The sequence below is a fragment of the Zalophus californianus genome, chromosome 2 (genome assembly GCF_009762305.2).
Source record: "Zalophus californianus isolate mZalCal1 chromosome 2, mZalCal1.pri.v2, whole genome shotgun sequence".
NCBI lineage: Eukaryota > Metazoa > Chordata > Mammalia > Carnivora > Otariidae > Zalophus > Zalophus californianus.
The window spans coordinates 137,451,223-137,463,258 of NC_045596.1; positions in this window are offsets into that span (position 1 = coordinate 137,451,223).

Below are 12,036 nucleotides of genomic sequence, written 5' to 3' on the forward strand. Positions count from 1 at the left end.
AATCATTTCTCTATACCTGCCATGAACAAAAGATATAGTGCTTTTCAACTGACCAGAGTTATTGTTCTTAAAAAGCAAATGGGTTTAAAGACATTTGTTCTGTGACAATTTTTACTTTGCTCTGTATTTTTTTTTCTGGTTTACTGTGACTGTTCATATAAAAAAGATAGAATTTGTGATACTAAAAATGAAGAAAACAAAAAGCTCATCCTTGGAATGAAAAAGAGTGGACATATTATGCAATCCCTTTTTAACCATGGAAGTAGATTATAGATATATTTTGAGAGACAAAACAATAGGGACTGAGAATTGGTTATACTGATGCTATTTTCTTATAAAATCAGAACTGCTAATGTTATATCTAGAATTATACTTTAGCACCAATTTGTTGCCTTCTCGGGGATCTGGGGGGCTCAGTCGGTTCAGTTAAGTGTCTGACTTTGGCTTGGGTCATGATCTCAAGGTCCTGGGATGAAGCCCCAAGACCACTCCCTGCTCAGCAGAAAGGCTGCTTGTTCCTCTGCCCCTCCCCCTGCTTGTGAGCTCTCTCTCTCTCTCTCTCTCTCTCTAATAAATAAATAAAATCTTCAAAAAAATTTGTTGCCTTCCCAAGAAACTGGAGTGAGCTGGAAGTCAGAATGTATGATATTGCATTCACTGTACTCTATCACATAATTAAGAATGGAAATCAGTATTGTTTTACTGGATCATCAGTGAGCATGAGATCCAGGGAAATCAATGAAAGCAGAACTAGAATTGTAGAAAGGAGCTCCCAGACACTAGGAGCCTGCAGTAAAGTATGCAACTCACTAATTGAACATGGATGTTGTTCTTGAGGGCTGTGAACAGCCCCAAGGAAATCTTGGAGAAACAAAAAAGCTTTGTGACTCAAATGGAAAAAAGTCATTGGAAATGGAACATTAGCAATAATGCTGCTCTTACATCCAAAAATCTTAGTATTTCTTGATTTTTAAATGTAGATTTTGCTTAGATAAACTAAAATACGTTCTTTTAAAGTCATCTGCATCTTGCTAAGCTATCATGAATAACTGACTTAGTCATTGTAAGAAGACACCTCAAGTGGACAAGAAATTTTAGGATTTTTATCGGTCCTCCGTAACACAAATGCACTGCATAATATGTTATTTAGATAGACCTGGCACTCTTTACCAGCTTTTTTTCTTCCCATAAAGTTATATAAGGAAAAAACCTGAGTGTGTAAGCTGTGTTATGTAATTATATGGGCAGCATTTGGTGCATTAGCAGCACTTTCCAAATAAATGATAGAATTGAGTTCTGAGAGCAATTCTGTTGCAGTGCTGTCACTGGTAGTCGGCAGTGCTAAGCAATATGAACAACCTCATAATACCCATCTCTGGAGTAACCACAGAATTTAACCTGCCAGGATCCTGATGTGCCAATGAGCTGCAGCTCAATGGAAAAGCTTGGGTTAAGAGAAGGATGTCCCAAATTCCTAGCCTTAAAACTGAAGGCCTACAAAGTCCCAAGAGATTGTTGCTTATTTGTGTAAAAAGCTAAAGAAAACATCCTTTTCTAACTGTATCCTTTCTTATCTTTTCTAGATTGAAAGGTATAATATATACTTTATGAATTTAAGAAAAATTATAGCATGTAATCCTGATATTTATTTATGAGTAAATGGCATATGTTATATATTATCCACAATAATATACACATTATAAATCATATTAAATGTATGTTTTATTTTTTAAAGATTTTATTTATTTATTTATTTGAGAGAGAAAGCACAAGCGTGGGGAGGGGCAGAGGGAGAAGCAGGCTCCCTGCTCAGCAGGATGTGGGACTCAATCCCAGAACCCTGAGTTCATGACCTGAGCCGAAGGCAGATACTTAACCGACTGAGCCACCCAGGCACCCCAAATGTATATTTTAGAAGATTTCAATAAAAGTGATTATGCTTTTTAATTTTAATTTAGTTGTACAAGGCATTTGTTTTCACTGACATTCATTTTGTTATTACTATGCTCAATGATGGCAATGTGGACAAATATTCTTCCTTAGTTTTTTAATATTGGCTTAATATTTTGTGATGTGGGGATGTGCAAGTTAGTTTCTAAGTTAGTTTACTTAGATACTGGGTTTTAATGACTCTCATAGCTAAAAATGTATGTGTATCTCAAAAAGATTCACTGATCCACAAATGGAAGTGATACATCACTGGCTGTATTTTTCTACATTATAATTTTTAAAAATATTTAATCACAAGTTTTCATTACAAAGTATTACTAATAAAGATTTTATTATAAATAAAGTGTTTTATGTTTATGAAAACAAAAACATTTTAAAATTATTTTTTCTCTCATAATTTTAATTTAATTTTTGTTTTCATGTACACAGTTTATTAATAAAATGTGCATGGAGTTTATAAATTACAATCAATATATAAATATATAGAACTCATACTGAAAAAATTTAATGTTTGGTATCTTAGTTATCTATTATTGTATAACAAATTACCAAAACCTCAGTGGCTTAATATAATACACCCTTATCATCTCACAATTTCTGAGGGTCAGGGTTTTGGACATGGCTTATCTGGGGTCCTCGGCTCAGGACCCAGTAGGGCTGCAGTCAAGATGTCAGTCAGACTCTGTTCTTATCCGAGGCTCGACTGGAAAAGAATGTATTTCCAAGTTTACCCAGGTTGCTGGTAGAATTTGCTTTCTTGAGGAAAAGGATATAGCCATAGCAATAAAAAATAAAAACCAAAGATAAACGAGGTCCCAGATTTCTGTCAGCTGTTGACTGGAGGTTGTTCTAAATGCCACCTTCATCTTCTTGCCACATGAGCCACCCAATGTGGACATGAACATCTTCAAAGCCAGCTAGGGAGAAAGAGTCTCTAGCAAGAAGGGCGCTTCAATCTGAGGTACTCATAGATGTGACATCCCATCACTTTTGCAATACCTTACTGATTAGAACCAAGTCACACATCCCACCCACACTCAGGGAGAGTGTATTATATAAGGATGTGAACACCAGAGGCAGGGATCTTTGTGGGTCACCTTAGACTTTGTCCCTCGCAGTTGGGTTGTTTAAGAAAAAAAAATTTTAAGGTCTGGAGATCACTACTTTAGACCAATATGGGATGATCTGGTTATGATTATTAAAAGTACACAAGAAAGTCATACTGAATAATTCAATTAACTTTTATTTCCATATTTTAATCGATTTTTTAAGTTGCTAAATATTCAAGTTCATTGGTTTTAACATTCTTCTGTGCCTTTACAACCACTTCATTCTTCCCTATACATGTTTTTAGCTTGCAAGATTATTAGTTAATCCAATGTGATTCCACTACGAGCTCGATTCATATAAAAATTTTTAAACACTTGCACTTCTTTGTCAGTTATCTGTTGTTACATAACAGGGCACCCTAAATTTATGATATAAACCAATAGCAATATTCTTCATCATTATGTAGGTTGTCTGAGCCCATCTGAAAGGATTTTCTGCTGTTTATGGCTTTAGCTAGACTGGAGTTGGAAAGTCCAAAATGGCCTTTCCCATATGTCTAACACCTCAGCTGGTGAAACTACTTAAAATTATAGTTTTATTTTGTTTTTTTATTACTTATTCTGTTTAAACGTTTTCCCACAAAATGTTGCTTTTATTTCATTGTGGATATATCTTTTATAAAAACAATGTAACCATAGCAATCAAAAAAAAAAAAGAAAACAGGATTTTTGAAAAATATTTATTTTGAATACCCAAAAAGTAAAAATTGGTTAAAATACACAATATTTATATGCATTTGTACAGAAGCCAGTGTGTCATGAGTAACAAGAACTAAGATCCTTTCTTAATCAATGGCCATAAGAGAAAAACAAATCAGAGTTTTTCCTGCTTGCTCAAAAAGCACAGAAATCTCATGGCTTAGGGGAAAAGTAAGAGAAACTTAGAGGGAAAGAAAATTCTACACACTAGGGAAGAACTCAAGGAAATGCTCTATGCCCTACCTGCTCCCCACCATAGACGCTTAAGCTCCAAAAGAGGAGAGATAAAGAAGCTTTTATTTGATTCTTGGATTTCCTAAGGTAGAGGAGATCTATACCCAATTTTTTTGTCGGGAACACTGGTAATGAGAAGCCCCACAGGAGCTCTCCACATTAGCATGGTCTAGTGGAAAAACAGGTGAATCTTTCTGTGTTCCTGGAGTGTCCAGAATTTAGTGAGAAGTTAAATAGAAGACTAATAAGGTTTTTCCACAAGGAGGGACTTTAGAAGCAGAAATTGGCATGGATCACACAGCCAGATACAGCTACAAACAAGAATGCCTTAGAAATTGACAGTACAGAGTAATTTTGTCTCAGACATTGAAGGTATTGTCTATTTCAGGGGAGGTCAGATGGACAATTACTCATCAAAGACCAATCACTTCACCCAATGCCAGCATACCACTTAAGTCACCTGTTACCAGAACTCAGGTGGTCTTCCAAAGAAAAGCCTAAAGGACACACCTTGAATTAAACATGTTTAAACTTGCAATGATACTGTTTTCTGGAAGCTGACTTCAGATAGAATAGGAACCCAAAAGTAAAGTTAAGTTAAGTGTAGAAAAATAGAGAGCCTTATATTTTTCATGTACCTCAGTTAATGGCCTCTGTAGGTCAAACTCACTGATCTGTTTATTCACAAGATTAAAATTCAAAGCTGGGAGTCCTCTGAGACAATTTATTGCTTGTTTGTTCAACTCTGAAAGGTGCTGATTTATGTGCCATGTTTAAATTTTAAGGCTCAAATTAAGAGGATAATCCTTAGAGTATAATGGTAAAATAAATAATTTCAATTATTGGTTCTATAACTTTAGGGCAAATAGGTGTCACATGCAGAAGTTGTGGGAAAAAACATCCACACACCTGAGCCCCACTCTGAAGAGACTTTGATTTGGTGGCTCTGGAATGGAGCATGGCAATCTGCATTTTTACTACCTTAATATTTCAATCAAAGAGAAAAAGTATTGGAAAGGATGTGGAGAAAAGGGAATCCTTGTACACTGTTGTGGGAATATAAATTGGTGCAGCCATCACAGAAGGCAGTATGGAGGTGACTCAAAATTAAAAATAGAACTACTATATGATCCAGTAATCCCACATCTGAGTATATACCCAAAGGAAATGAAATCACTATCTTGAAGAAATATCTGCACTCCCATGTTCATTGCAGCATCAGTCACAATAATCAAGGTATGGAAACAACCTAAATGTTCATTGATGGATGAATAAAGAAAATGTGGTATATATATTCCATGGAATATTAATCAGCCTTTAAAAGGAAGAGAATCTTGTCATTTGAGACAACATGGATAAAGCTGAAGGATATTATGTTAGGTGGAATAAGCCAGACACAGAAAGATAAATATTGTATGATCTCATTCATGTGTCAAACTCATAGAAGCAGAAAGCAAAATGGTAGTTACCAAGGGGCTAGGGAGTGGGAGAAATGGAGAGATGTTGGTTAAAGGTTACAAAGTTTCAGTTATGCAGGATGAATAAATCTAGAGATCTCATGCACAGCATGGTGACTATAGCTAATAATACTGTCTTATGTACTTGAAATTTCCTGAGAGTAAATCTTACTTGTTCTCACACACACACACAAAGGTATGTAAGGTGATGGAAATATTAATTAGCTTAATTGTAGTAATCATTTCACAATATGTACATATATCAAAACATGATGTTGTATACCTTAAATATATATATAATTTTTATTTGTCAATTACATCTCAATAAAACTGGAAGAACAAAAGGCCAACTTAACTTATCCCCCCCAAAAAGGCCAACAGAGCCAAAAAAAAAAAAAGAGTAGAATTCAATGTTTTTGGCATATTCATATGGCTATGCAACCATCAGCAATATCTAATTCCAGAATATACATTTTTTAATCTTGTAAATAAACATGTGTACAGTAAACACACATGAAATTTTTAAAAAATAATGCCACGCTCAGGAGTGCCCACTCAGAAATGAACTTTTATCCACTCCCAGGATAATTCTAGATGCCAAAGTCAGCACATGAAAAACCTGGGATCTTTTTTGGGAATTTCTCTATATTTGCCTTCCTTCTATGGCTTTACAAGCACTTTCTCCTTTAGTTCCCAAGCTCTGTGACCTCACATTTGGCTCCTGTTTAAAATATTGCCTCATTTAGATCATGAATGTTTTTGAAATGTTGGTCTTGGTTCTGACCTAGCAATCCATATGATGCTATATATAATTGTTCCCAAGCTCCACATACTGTACAGTCCCCAAATGCTGACTTCACTCCCTCATTCTTCGCCATTCCAGGGAGATCAGACCTGATACTTCTCTTTAAGTCACCTGAAAATAATATAGACATATGGGGAGGGGGATTTTTTTTCCTGATTTATGCCTTGGAACTATGGATTAAGTCCTTCAGTGGTTAAATGCCCTTAGGCAATAACCTAGTTTCCTTACATTCAGCCTCTAAGTTAATTCCCCATGTTCATTTAATGGGCAACGTATTCAGGTCTTCTCTGGAGCACATAGAAGACTGAGAAAAATAAAGGTTTGTCAAAAATGTGGCATATTTGTTTATTTTTCTTAACTATTCACTTACTTACTAAGTTATTCATTCACAAATAATTCCTTAATGCTTAATAAGCGCCAAGCATAAAGAATACGCATGAAGCAGAGGAAGAAAGGTGGACAATAATTATGCAACATGCCAAGAACTCTATTAGAGAAATGGGAAAAGTGATATGAGGTGTTCTTTTACTTGTCCCTTCTGTGTCTCTGAGATATCATTAAGTGAAGGTATAGAAGAGAGGGTGGCGATTAGTCATGTTACATGCCTCTGTTTCTGAAGGATTTTGTGATTGCATCATTTACTATTCATTCACTTTATTTATATTCCATTCTATTCAATACTGCATCCATATGCTTAATGGAAAATTAACTATTGTTCTCGTGTATTTGATCCAGAGCAGTATGCAGCTCCTTAGTTTTTACCCCAAGAGTTGTTTGGGGATCTTTTTAGATTCCCTGTAATTCACTGCATAATTCCTCTTTTTGGTTTTGCTCTTAGAACTGACAGACATAGTGATAGATGTATTTCTTCTTTTTTCTTGTTGTACAGCAAGGAGTCATTTATTTTGCTAAGAAAAGACATTTTATTTGGAATAAGGTCCCCTATCTACTTACTTGGCCTTTTTAGCCATAAACACTAGCATACTGGCGACTCCAAGCTGAGAAATGGCACAGATATTTTGCATTTTTTCTTCAAACTTAAAAAAAAGAGAAAGAACAAATCGCTCACCACATTTTATCTTTTTGGTATGTGCAAATGAAACCCAAGAGTTTGCATTGAACAGACCTTAAAAGAAGATGTAATTCATTTGCCTAGGAGTTGTAGGGAAAGTCAATTCTAGAAATCACAAGACCAACAAAGTGATTGATTGGTTGCTAAAAGCTTTGCCACTTTCACTAGGAGATGCTTAAATTCTTATTTCTGATAGTCCAGATATGAAAATGTGACTCAGATAGAATTGACACTGAAGAATAAACCGAAGAAATGAAAAATGTCTGACAGTTTGATTGATGTGTGAGTTTGCACCCAATGAACCAGGAAAGAGAGATAAGTAACTTGCATTACTTTCTGAAAAATCAATAACTAGATTTCACTGCTGTCTAAAAGGAAGAGAAAGAACAAACTCACCAACAGGAACTCCTTCTTCAATGTAAAGTAGATCATAGAAACATTTTCTCTTAAATGTTAGTAGGAGACATTTGATCATGGGGAGAAAGAATAAAATTGACTTGGGTACAGAAGCTGAGTATTGTAGTTACAAGGAACAAGGCTGATGTAACTATGCTTATTACTAAAGTCACTCCTTTTCATGTCTAGATTGTTATATCAATACAAAGAGTGGGAGCTTAGTGAAAAATCTACAGAAGCATGAAATCAAAACAAAATAATAGTATTACAAATGCTAGATCTTGGATTCCACAGAATTGTGTTATATCACTGGAAGCTCTTTTTAAATCAAATCAGACATTACAAACCATTTAGGCCAATCACCTCATTTTGTAGGGCAAAAAAATAAACAAGCTAAAGCTCAGAAGGTAAAAAAATGCTGGGTAGTTACATTTTCTCAAAATATTAGGAAATTCTACAATTATTAATTTAAAAATTTTAAGATACAATGCAAATAATTAAATGTCTATAAATAAGAATATTTTAAAAATATAAGATAAAAGAAGTAAGAATATTTTTAAATGTCACTGCTAATAAAATTTTATTTATATTATAGTGAGATATTTGTTACTTATAGAATTACTCTTTGTCAATATTGTAAAAGTTACTAAAATGTAAACCGTAGAGGAGAATATGGACTCACATGTTTATTTAAATGGAATATGGACAGAGAAGAGTATCCAGAAATGCAGACAGTTGTTTTTAAGCATAACAATAGGGTATTATCATATATAAAAGAATTAAAATAAAATAAAATGTTCAAAGATCTATAAGAACAAAATAACTACCAAAGGAATATGAAAAAGTAGGTAAGTAAGTTTTCCTACCTTTTCCTCTCCTATGACTTCCAAATCATCCATTTGTAAACCACTTCCAGGTTTCTAAAACCTTTCATTTTGATATGTAATTCCTCTTCTGAAAATCTTTATTAATTCCCTACTTCCCACAGGGCAAAATCCATATTCTTTATTCTAACATGTAAAATCCTACACAGTCTTAACCTCTACTACCAGCACCTTCCAGTGTTTCGGTAATGATAAACTCTGTTTTATTTCTACTTCCCACCCAATCTACTCCACCGTGTTGGCCTTGTGGGAATGCATCACAGTGAATCTTGTCTCCCTGTCTTTTCTATGGTTATGCCACTCACCTACCTCATCAGGAGATTCCTTGTCCTCTTGAGTCCCTTTCCCCATCATGTCTTGCTGTGAATACTCTCCTTCCTGGAAGCCCCTCCTGAACACATTATTAATTATTTTAATGATGTTATCAATAATTTTGTTCTTTTAGCCATCATACGTAGCTCCCGTGGTGGGTATCACACCAGTTTGGGGAAAGAACTGTTGGTATTCTTCTCTGTATCTCAAAAGATGTCTTGTGTAGCCCTGTGAATATAATAGCCATTCTATAAATAGTAAATACGTAAATAATAGGTTTTAGAAAGGAACATATCTTCAGGTGACCAAAGGAATAAAGTAATCTTTTCAGTTGTCAGTTTTACCGCTGAAGCCCAGAATTATCCTCTGAGCTGTAAAGTCTACGTTCTCATCTCTCCATGTGGAGGACTGTAACATAGGCACTGAAACACTAAATAGGCCAAGAACAAGAGATGATGTGAAACCCATAGACTGGACCTAAATCTAAAACTAAGATGTTGGAGAAAAAAAATCTTCTGTGTCTTAAATCAAATCTAAAGAAGACAGGTAGTGTGAGACAATGGAGATTATTTGCACAAGAAACAGGGTAAGAGTACACAAACATACAGACTACCCTTCAAATTTTTCACATTTCTACAAATCGTTCTTAACAGGAGAAGTAGCTAAACTGCCTTCTGATCTACAGATATCAAATGCTTTTTAAAGTTTTGCATATAAACTTTAATTAATTTTTTTTTAATTTATCTATTTGAAGAGAAAGAGAGAGCGGGAATAGGGGCAGAGGGAAAGAATTTCAAGCAGACTCCCCACTGAGCAGGGAGCCTGATGCGTGGTTGCATCTCACAACACTGAGATCATGACCTGAGCCAAAATCAAGAGTTGAATGCTTAACCAACTGAACCACCTAGGTGCCCCATTAATTTAGTTTTTAAAATCAAAGCAATGTAAGAATATTACAAAGGGAGAGTCACCTTTCCCACCTCTCCACTCCCATCCTGCACAGATGTGAAATCACTTATCCATTTCTGTTTCAATTTTTCTAGTGATCATCTCTAACATTCTAAGCTTCTCCCCTGTTTCTTGGTTCATAAACTTTAAACGTTATATATTAGCGTCCTGATATGATAAATGAGTTTTTTCCACTAGTAAGGATACACACCTCCATGCTCATTCTCCTCCGAACGTGAGATTATTGCAATACTCAGTTCTTAATTGATTACTACTGAAAAATTTTAAAATCTATTCAATTTTATATTTCTTGTTCTTTTGGCCGTTCTTTGACTTGACTCCCTACTTTGTGTGATAAAGACTAGCTTCAGCTTATTTCTAAGTGTGCTTAAAATAAGAAATTGAAACTGATATGAGGAAAGGTGCCTTCAGATGAATTGAGAATAGAAAACTAAGTTGAAGATGTCTCAATGCTCTTTCATAATTGTAGGTTTTTTAATTCTGATTTCAAGAAAATGGGCTTTGAAAGTTTCCAACAAAGAAAATATGTTTATTTACTTAGTATGCGCATATCTACAAAAATGTAATTTTTTATAGCTGTGAGAGTATGAGACATAAAACCTACTACTTTTAATGGGAAGAAACAATTTCTTTGTTTTCTTGTTGAGTATTCCATCAATTACAGCAAGTTACATATAACACATACTAAATATAATATTTTAATATCTTGTCTTCTTTCAAATATAGCTACTCTGAAACTTAGCAGAAGAAATATATATAAATTAATAGAAAAATATATTTAAGCTTATCAGTTTGTGGGAGATATATTTGTTTTTTGGCAGAGAGTATGAGGCTGGATCAACAAGTGGTCAATCACATGACGAATATCATAAAAGAAAGAAAACAGTGAGGATCTACATTTTTATTTCATTGGTCACTAATAACAACTTGTTACAAAACTTGAATGAAAAGTTACTATCTGAGCAATTTCCAAGCTTCTAAAAGTGGAAGATGTAAATCATCACCTGATTTCATAGTTTAATGTGTAAAAGTGAATGTTACCAGTTTTCTAGGAGACTGTGCTAAAGCTATCTTTGGAGGGACATCACATGATAGCAGTATGACTTTATTGGATATTTGGTCTATTTTAAAGCCTGAATGGGGGTGGGGAAAGAAACCAGAATGGCTGCTGTGAAATGTTATGCCAATTACAATATGTAAAGGCAAACAGAGTGGTGGAGAAATAATATACAATAGCCACAGATGGGTTTCCAAGAAGCAAACTTTGAGGTGCTGTGGTGTCCAAGAAGTGTATTACCATTTACAATGCAGTCTCAGGATCCCCTCTTGGGATGGAAAGAAAGTAGTATTGCAGAGGGAGAAGTTTTGCTGAGGTACGGTCATAACTAGGAACACCCTGAAGTTGGAAGCTGGGATGGCCTTCAGAAGTTTCCTCAACTGAAATGAAGACATTGAGTTTTTCTAACCCACTCCTCACCTCCACACCAACCAGTTTGGATGCTTGCTGCCCCAAGGAAGGGGGTGTAATTATGGCAAGCTGGCAGGAGAGGGCAGAGAATTGAGGATGTTAGTGGGTGTCATTCTTAGCAGCTGGGGGGATTAAGCTCTTCAGTTCTGAAATGGGAATTGGATGGGGCACCACAACATTCCAATACCATTTACCCTTCTACCACATCAAGCATAGCAGCTGAAATTGGGTCTACCATGGGTTTGCAGTAGTTTAGTGTCATCTTCCAGGATCCCTCCCATTTTTTCAGGGCCAGAGAGGTGAATTAACTGAAGATATGACGGGGCTACCAACCCTGCATCTTTTGGGTCTTTATGGCACTTGTCTCTGCCATTGCCCTGTCAATGTGATATTTGTGATATTGTTCTCACTATACTAACTTGGCTGTGTGTGTGTGTGTGTGTGTGTGTGTGTGTGTGAGGGAGGGAGGGAAAGAGGTGGTAATTTTTTAAATTTCAGTGTAATATTTTAACACAAAAGCTATTATATTACCAATCAAGGAATCAATGGTAGGGACATTATGCCAACTACAAAAAGTACCCATTTCAATTATACATTTTTTTAAAGATTTATTTATTTATTTTGAGAGACTGAGAATGAGAGAGAGAGAGAGAGAGAGAGAGCATGCACATGTGAGGGGGG